This window comes from Egretta garzetta, unplaced genomic scaffold (assembly GCF_000687185.1).
Source record: "Egretta garzetta isolate BGI_Z169 unplaced genomic scaffold, ASM68718v1 scaffold22, whole genome shotgun sequence".
In the NCBI taxonomy this organism is placed as follows: domain Eukaryota; kingdom Metazoa; phylum Chordata; class Aves; order Pelecaniformes; family Ardeidae; genus Egretta; species Egretta garzetta.
In genome coordinates this window covers 536,529-545,192 of record NW_009259102.1, presented here as the reverse complement: position 1 = coordinate 545,192, position 8,664 = coordinate 536,529, and the positions used below count along the sequence as shown (strand labels likewise).

The window sequence follows — 8,664 nt, the reverse complement described above, 5'->3', positions numbered from 1 at the left end:
CAAGGAAACTCTCCCAGAGATTACTGGCAAATTGATTTTTCTGAACTACCCAAACAAAATGGATATAGGTATTTGTTAGTGTTGATTGATACGTTTTCGGATGGCCAGAGACTTTCCCTTGCCGCACCAACAAAGCTAGCGAAGTAGTTAAAATATTGTGGAAGGAAATAATACCGAGATTTGGGGTGCCAATAGGAATGTCCTCTGATAGAGGACCACATTTTGTGGCGAATATGGTTCAACAAATTAGCAAAATTTTGGGTATAAAATGGGACCTGCATACCCCCTGGAGACCACAATCAAGTGGGAAAATTGAGAGGATGAACCAAACATTGAAAAGACAAGTAAGTAAAATCTGTCAAGAAACGTCTTTAAAATGGCCACAGCCCTTACCATTAGCTCTCCTGAGAATTAGAATCCAATCAAGATCTAAGGATGGTATAAGTCCATATGAAATTTTATATGGCAAACCTTACCAGACTCCTCTCATCCCAGGGGATATGAAGGTAGCAGGGGAAACAGATTTGAAAATGTATTTGATTTCTTTAGGACAAGTCCTTGGAGCCCTATGAAGACATATACTGCTAGCTAGACCGCTTGCCTTGGATACGCCTGCACATCAGTATCAGCCAGGTGATCTTGTGTACATAAAGACATGAGACTCTGAACCACTGCAGGAGAAGTGGAAGGGACCCTTCGAGGTACTGTTAACAACTTATACTGCAATTAAAGTGAAAGGAGTGGAACCATGGATGCACTACACTCGAGTGAAGAAGGCCCCTGCATGGAAAATCGTCAACAGAGATCCAGAGACTGCAAAATTGACTTTAAAACACGTTTAAAAGTGGGGGATATCATTGTAAAACATGGGAAAAAAGGATTCTAATCTGGAGACTGATGATGATGGGAGGATTGTTTAGAGTAAAGGCAAATCTATCAGGATTGAGGGCAGAGAGTGATGGAACCTGGTCTACACACTTACCGGTGAATGGAAAGGTGAAACAAATACTTTAGGAATGCCAACCTTATGTCCAATTTGGAAAAAGGCTCCCTTTAGAGGGAGCTCTGAAAATTTAAAATTAATTCAAACAAAGAGATCACAAATTGATGATGCAGAATGGAATGAACCTTCGACAGGAGTAAAAATTGGATGGGCTTTAGAATCTTTACTGACTCCCTTATCAACCTACAAGAATAGGGCTTCGTTGTATAGACTAACTGGTCAGGTAGAGAAATTGGCTAGCGTAATAAGTAAGGGATTCAAACAACTAAATTTACAATTACAGGCGACCTCAAGGATGACCCTACAAAACAGAATGGCTTTGGATATGCTCTTATTAAAGGAAGATGGAGTTTGCGGATATTTGAGAGATAAGATGGATCATTGTTGCATACACATCCCAAATGTCACCCAAGATGTTGAACATGATTTGAGTTTACTGGGACAAATAGAAAAAGATACCCAAGGAATTCAACAGGATATGCAAGAAAATTGGCTAGGTAAAATTCTCAGTGGGTTAGTATGGAATTTGAGTACCTGGTTAAAAACCTTGATTAGTACTGTGTTGCTATTGTTAATAGTATTCTTAGCAATACTAGTTATTTACTATTGTCTAAAGAAGGAATTCACTAAGAAAACTGCCCTCAACCAGTTAATCATACAAGCAGTAGCCAAGGAACAAGATTTGAATGATTCGATCACAACGCTCCCACCATCATGTAATAAGTAAATTGAATCGTTAGCAGTGAAACGTTGATTTAAGATGGAAGTATTGAAAAGATAATTATTTCAAAACTTCCAAAGGGGGGAAACGATACCTTAAGGGTCAAAAGACCCCCAGATGTAAGCGGCTTATATGCATAAGATTTAGGCCTTATTGTCTAATTTGCTGTTGCTTTGCTAAAATCAGTAGTGTCTAGTTTGGATGTTTTTCTAAAGTAAGTAGTGTCTAGTTTGGATGTTTCTCTGAAGTCTGTAGTATAGTTACTTAGTAAATTTAGAACCCTATTCAAGGACGGGAAGAATCGGGAGGGGATGAAGCAAAAGGATAATAACGGTTTGCCAAGGTTGCTAGACTAGAAGGAACGAGAACTAATTGACGCAGGAAGATTTGTGGCTCCTTACGAAGGACAGTTTTTGATAAGAACCAGGAGTTTACCTTAAGAACTGGTTTACACCGACCCTGCAGTTTGGGCAAGAGCCAAGGAGCAACTGAGTCTGCGCAAGAACAAGGGGTTACTAGCGGTGACGAAGAGGAGCCATCGGCCTTCATCCCCACGACCCCCGACGACCACCACCAGGAGGCACTGAGCAGGCGCAGTGGGGAGGGACTTATGGAAATGACCTCCTGAAGCTAATTTTAATACAAAGCGGAGACAGGTTATGCATATGTATAGGCATATCGGAAAACTTCATACATATGTAATACTTTGCTACATATAAACGGGCAAGTTGCCGCGTGATGGTATGCACGCTAGGTGGAGCGATCCCCCGTGCATCTGGCGCTGAGAATAAAGAATGCCTGCCTTCTAACACTACATTGGTGTTACGAGGTTCATTCTTCCTGATTTCGGTGACACAAGTGAAAACTATACAGTTAAGAAAGACCCATTCCTGTGACACCCCGAATGTTGAAAGAAAATGCTTCTCCAGTTGCCAAGCTCAGGGCTTGGAACTGGGAGCACATTGTCATCAGCATTTTCCATACAAGATGGAAACAAATCACTTGCATTCGTTTTACCCTCACAGCCCCTTTTTCCTTCCTATAAGCAAGTGCGTCAACAAGGGCAAATAAAGAGAAGTTTATACTTAGAGCAGGCGGGTGGAAACCTGTGTCTTCTGCTGATAACGCCAGTCAAAAACCTTCTGCACCCTTGTCAGCTGGTGGCTGGACTCGTTCAGTCAGACACAGCTCCTAGAAGGTGAAGACATCTGTTTTTATCAACAGAGCAGATACCGCAGTCCCCTTCCTCAGGAGCAATGTAAACCCTCAATAAACCTGGCACAAGGCACACCCAAGATCGTCCTTACAGACCACTCTAATTCAGCACCCAGCCGGTTGCACAGAAATGTTCTGCAATATGCCAAGCTAAATACATAACCCCCACAGTCCTAGAAACCACAAAATACTGCAGTTTGGAGACCGCAACTATCCTCTGGAGCAGGAGTTTCTTGAAATAACGTTTTACTAGTCCAGCCCTAAAGCTCGTAAGAGTTCTGTGCTCTGACATGTTCACTGTTCTCAGTACCTGCACCAAAGGATCAGAGCTTGTGTGGCTGCGGCTCTGCATGCTGGGATCTCTGTGCATTGCAGAGCCACGGTACGAAATAGTAACAAGAGTTGGCAGTTTGCCTCAACTGTGTTGCAATGAGGCATGTGGCATGTGAGAAAACTTTGCCCAGGGACTAGCTGCCTTCAGCTTTTATTCTTCTTGTGGAAGTATTCATGTAGAGTTTGAAGGGTGGTAAGTGTAAAGAGACCAATACGTAGCAGCATGTTTAACTACAAAACACCTGAAGGCAAAAGCAGTAATTAGGAACAGTGACCTGAGAAAATAAAACATTTTACAGACACACAAGCAAGGACCAGGGAGAACAGGGCAAGCTCTCCATTATTTACATAAAAGCAAGAGCCACCAGACCCATAAACTCATAGGCACTCAGTAACTTCCTGCGATGAACCAGGGATATTCCTAGTTCCTCGATGAGAAACAAACACAGCACAGGTGAAGGATTCCTGCATTAGGAGTGCACGCGGGGTAAATCACCTGTATCAGGACACATATGTCTTTCACAAAATGCAGGAAGTATCATCAAGCTCCCTGCCAAAGCATCCCGCATTCGTTAAGTGAGCAGCCAAAACCAGCATTCCTCACATGCCACATACTTCAAGAACAACCAAGGTCACAGAAAACTGATCTGTGGCAATTGCTATCTCACTTGCAAATGCTTTTTCTTAGCAAAACCAACAACAACAAAAGGCAGATGGCAGTCCCCTGGCTTTTCCATCAGCTGCTGCATTTGCTTTGGTATCAACGGTGCTCATCTGTACTTTTCAGCGACAAAAGATATTGCGACTGCAGCAACAACAAAGCACACTCAGCAAAGGGGCTTGGAGGAGCAGAAGGTGAGGTGAGTTTGGAGTAACACAAGGCTGATCCTGCTCGCTCGCAAGCACTCAGAGGTGTTTGTCCCGGCAGTGTGTCCTGCCTTGAGGCGCAGGGACTCCAGTTCTCCTGCCAGGAATGACTGGGGACAAAGGTTGCTGGCTAGGTTGGCAGCCACTCGATGGTGTGCCATTTGTACCCCCAGGGAGCCAACCGTGATGCAGCAATGCCTTGTATTCCACTCTGTCCCACCTCTGCGAGCCTTCAATAGTGACTCCCTGCTCTTTCCTCTGTATGCCTCAGGGCTCCAACCCTGTTCTTTACATTCCCACCATCAACCCTTAACAGCTTGATTCTTCACTTTAACCTGAGTAGGGGAGGATGCTGTCCCTTGTTTTAAGCTGTCCTTTGTTTTCCCTATCTGGTCCTCTAAGAAGCTGCACAAAGATGTGCTATAATCCTGATGATCTGCAAATCTAGGTGCCATCACTATTGGCCATTCCTATCTTCTGCTGTTCCTTCTGGTGCTTCCAACTCAGGCCTCCTATCCACACCAATCTTCGCATTCCTTCCAAAAATTTCTACTTTTTGTGGTACACAGATCTTTCTGCAGAGCTATGATCCCTACAAACAATACCAAAAGAATAATTTCACTGGAACATTTTTATTACATTTAGGCCTAACTTTGGGAACAGGATAAATTTTCTGCTGACCACTTGTCACCTTCTACTGAAATTGCATTATTATAGCCACTTCAAGGCTAGGGATGTTTTCTGTAGGCTGCAAAACAAAAAGCCCCAAACCAAACAAACAGAAAACAGAACACAGACACTTGCTTGATCAATGGATTCACAAACCAATTTCCAGGTTAACAAATCAATATAATTTTGTGTGTTTAGATTTAAAATCATGAGAACGTTTAAGAACTACATTGCTTAAGCATATTAAAGAACCTGAAAGCATGAACAGCAGTGATGCTACATTTGTGAGGCCCAGTAAAAGCATCACTGGAGCAAGCATGTAATAGCCACCATCTCAGCTACAAGAGCAGTAACCACTGTGCTGTAAAACTACTTTGTTGTCAGTGGGTTTGAATAATACATTTTTAGTGTGTTTTCTCTATGAAGTGTTTCATAGACCATTATAATCATTAATGAAAAGAGGCAGCTATAATAAAAACTTGAGAAAGGACAGTACATGATGGTAATAAAAAGATTAAAAATAATTCATTTCTAGAAAGTCCCAGGAAAAAATTAAGGTGATGCATTTCTGCCTGACATTCTTACCAAACAACCATTAAAGCTTTTACTGAAATTTAAGTCCAAGAGAGCATTTACTTTGATGTCCTTCTTGTCCCATAGGACATAGGTCTAGCCCATTAAGTTACCACGGAATAAAGTTTTGTATTATCCTCTATCAACTTTTTCCACAAAATCAGACAGCTAGGAAAGAAAGAATGGATTAAGGAATCTCAGCTTTGTGCACTAACAGTATACGTAAGAAAGGAAAGATCCAGGCTGTGTTCAGGCACTACAGTTGGTGCAAACTGCAGCAGACCTGCAAGCAAAGCACCCTCACACAGGTTATCACAGCTCAATCCCCAAAATCAGTGCAGGGAAGGAGGTTCACAACTCAGGGGAAAACGGGAGAGAAGAGAAGAAGGAAGAGGTGAAAACTGGGATCCCATAGTAGATACTAGCAACTGGAAGAGATGGTCAGGAATAAAAGAGAGGACAGACAAGTCTGCGAAAATTTAGAGTTTGACTGGAGGCTAAGGAGTTGGTGGTGATACCTGAAATCTGGGTATCTTCACATTAAAGTAGAAGACTAGTAAAGCTCTAACGGGAGCATCAGCCAAAGCAGCAAAGTTTACTTTCCTTAAGTAACCCCAACTAACACTTCTATCTTGTGTGGTACAGTTTCCTAGCCTGGGCTTGCCCAGATCTAACCTCGAGGACAAAATTGTCTTGGAAGCCTGTCAGTTACAAATAAATTCAATTCAAATTTGGGATTAGTTTAACAGTTTAATTTGCTGCCAGACACAATTCATTTGCAGATATGGCTGTGGTACTTGTTTCCTTTTATCTCTGTTCTGAAGCAGGAACAGCTATGCTCCCAGCTACATTGGAAGAAAAGGCTATGATTAAAAGCAGGGTAAAGCATATCTCTCAGACATAATTAGTTTGTAGATCAGTGTGGAGGAAAAAACACTGATCACCACAACAACAAAGTTGTTCAGGAAATCATCATCTCACCTAGTCCCTTCCTCCAGATCCACTGAAGCATTTCAAAGCAATTTACGAGGCACCAGCATAAAGGACTTTCTGAATACTTTAGAATACAAAAAACCAAAACTTAAAAGGACTTCTTGGCAGAAGAGACTGCAAAGTGCATCATAATCTAGAGGCTAGCTCGGGATTCTCCATACATTACAGCATTACCCATTACCTGGGAGTGAATATGGCCTCAAATCATAACTGCCTGCAAGTCTTTGCAAAAATTACCTGTTCCTCCCCCCTGGCTTAGCTATTACAATGCTTCCTCAGACATTTTTTTTTTTTCCTGTAGCGAAAAAACAAGGTAAAGGCAAACCACTCCCCTGCTACTTTTGGCAGACACTGTAGTGCAAATATCTGAGCAAGAATGACGCTGCGTTATGAAACAATAAAGCTGCAACTTCACTTCCCAATGCTATCAAGCCTTGGAAGGAGGTCAAAGTTGGAAGTGAGTAGTCATTGCTCAGTAAAAACTGTGCTGCCCCACACTTTGCTACAAGGCTGTTAATTCCAACAGAGGTTCAACCGTCCTGAAGAGCAAGCTCACGCAGGGAGGGGAAAAGGGAAGCCAAGACCTGCACTGAAACAGGTCAGCTGTGCTTCAGCTCTCAGAAACCGTACATAAAATGAGTCTTAAGAACTATGTCTGATAGGAAAGAATAAGCAAAAAGCCCACAGATAGGAAGGAAGACAGGATACTGCAAGTGACCTGGGCTGGCAAACCAAGCCAAAGCTTCCTGAAGGGTCAGCTGTGATTCCCTGGTCACTGGGAGGCACTCTTTAAGCTTCTTTCAAGCACTCTTTCTACTTCCCCCTTGCTTAAATGTTGATACACTCCAAGCACACACTAAATACAAAATTTCATCAAAGCTGTTGACACATACTGCAGCACGGTTTTGCTTCTTAGATTTGCAGAGACATGCCTGTCTGTTACTGCACCACAGAGAGAAATGTTCCATTTGCTTGATTTTACATCTGCCAAAGAAAATGCCAGGTTTTTTCAAAAGGTCCATTAAGCTTAAATTTTTAGAAAACTCCATTTAAATCACACCCTAAACTTTCGACTGCACCAAGCAAGCATTTTTGTTTTAGGGGAAAAAAGGTAAGAAATCTCAGGCTGGTAGCTGATGTTTTAAAGTTACTGCAAGATCTTCAGGACTTACTAAGCCTGTCCGTTGTCTGCTCCTTCCCTCATTTCTTATTACTTACCTCTATAGAGCTTAAGCACCCCCACCTCTTGTCTCTTGCAGTGTAGGGTAATAAGCCGGCCCTGTGTGCTCAGAACGGAAGTTACAAACTTACTTTCAAGGACCAAGCAATCCCTCTGAGGCCCCCTCCTGAATTGCTGGAATATTGCAAGGGCAGATTCATCTTTGAATTGAGTTCCTGGTCCTAACGCACACAACCAGCTTCACCCTCAGGAAGGAAAGTCACTGCTCCAGCCCACCCAGCATATCTGAGACATACCTGTTACCTGTTACCACTCCAACACATCCGTAGTATTAAGGAAACTGAGACGGATAAATGAAGAAAAAAAGAAAAAAAGAAAAAAAAAAAAAAAAAAAAAGAGTCTAAGGAACTGCAGTGGAAGGGTGGAAGCACCGAGCAGTGATCAGCACCTGTTGTATCGCTGCTTGAGACAGCAGGCAGCATCTGGCAAAAGGGGCCTGAGGACACCCCTGCTCCCACAGCGCACATCACCTCAGCATAGTACTTGACCGTTATATTCCACAGCGAGTGAAAATGGCTGCATCCATGCAAAATGCCATCCTAGGGCTCCCAGTGCCATGATGGAGAAGCCATTTGGCAATGACGTACAGCCCTGACAGATCTGCCTCTCACCACTCATCAACACTGGTCACTCATGTGAGCTCTGACTGAGACCTTTCCTATGGTCTGTAAACAGGAGTGTCCCTCTAGCCCTTCAGTGCAACGTTTTACAGCAGCTCTCCAGGTCTCAGTGGTAACGGATGACCAGCTGACAGTACAACACGTAAGCCCTCTTGCAAAATACTGGTCTATTTTTACAGCGTAACTACAGCAGTTTCAGGCAAGAGTAAGTGCAAATTCAGCTGACTTTGCTTTTCCACGTTGACCAATGCAGCACTAGACAACTACTGCTCCTCCAACGCCACACGCTCACCAATTTTGAATAGGTGCACTGCATTCTGCCTGAATGTAAACAAGCAGAATGTACATCAGTACATCTGTACATCACAGCAGGAGAGCCGAATAGGCAGATAGTTCGGTTTGGTTTTTTTTTTTTTGGCGGGGGGGGAGG

The 8,664-nt window shown here is 43.0% G+C and overlaps 1 protein-coding gene across 3 annotated transcripts in view; it reads right to left on the bottom strand.

The window, feature by feature from the left end:
* The window catches only part of PTGR1 (prostaglandin reductase 1), a 25,051-nt gene extending 17,388 nt beyond the window's left edge, over positions 1–7,663 (bottom strand). For 2 of the 3 annotated variants that reach the window (XM_035890773.1, XM_009635248.2), the window contains exons 1-2: positions 7,593–7,663; positions 2,810–2,915 (exon numbers count right to left, since the gene is read on the bottom strand). The gene's annotated coding sequence lies outside the window, so the exon portion shown is untranslated. Of the gene's footprint in view, positions 1–1,818; positions 2,250–2,809; positions 2,916–7,592 lie in introns of those variants that run through there. The other variant, XM_035890774.1, reaches the window with a different exon arrangement.
* Positions 7,664–8,664: the final 1,001 nt, after the last annotated feature.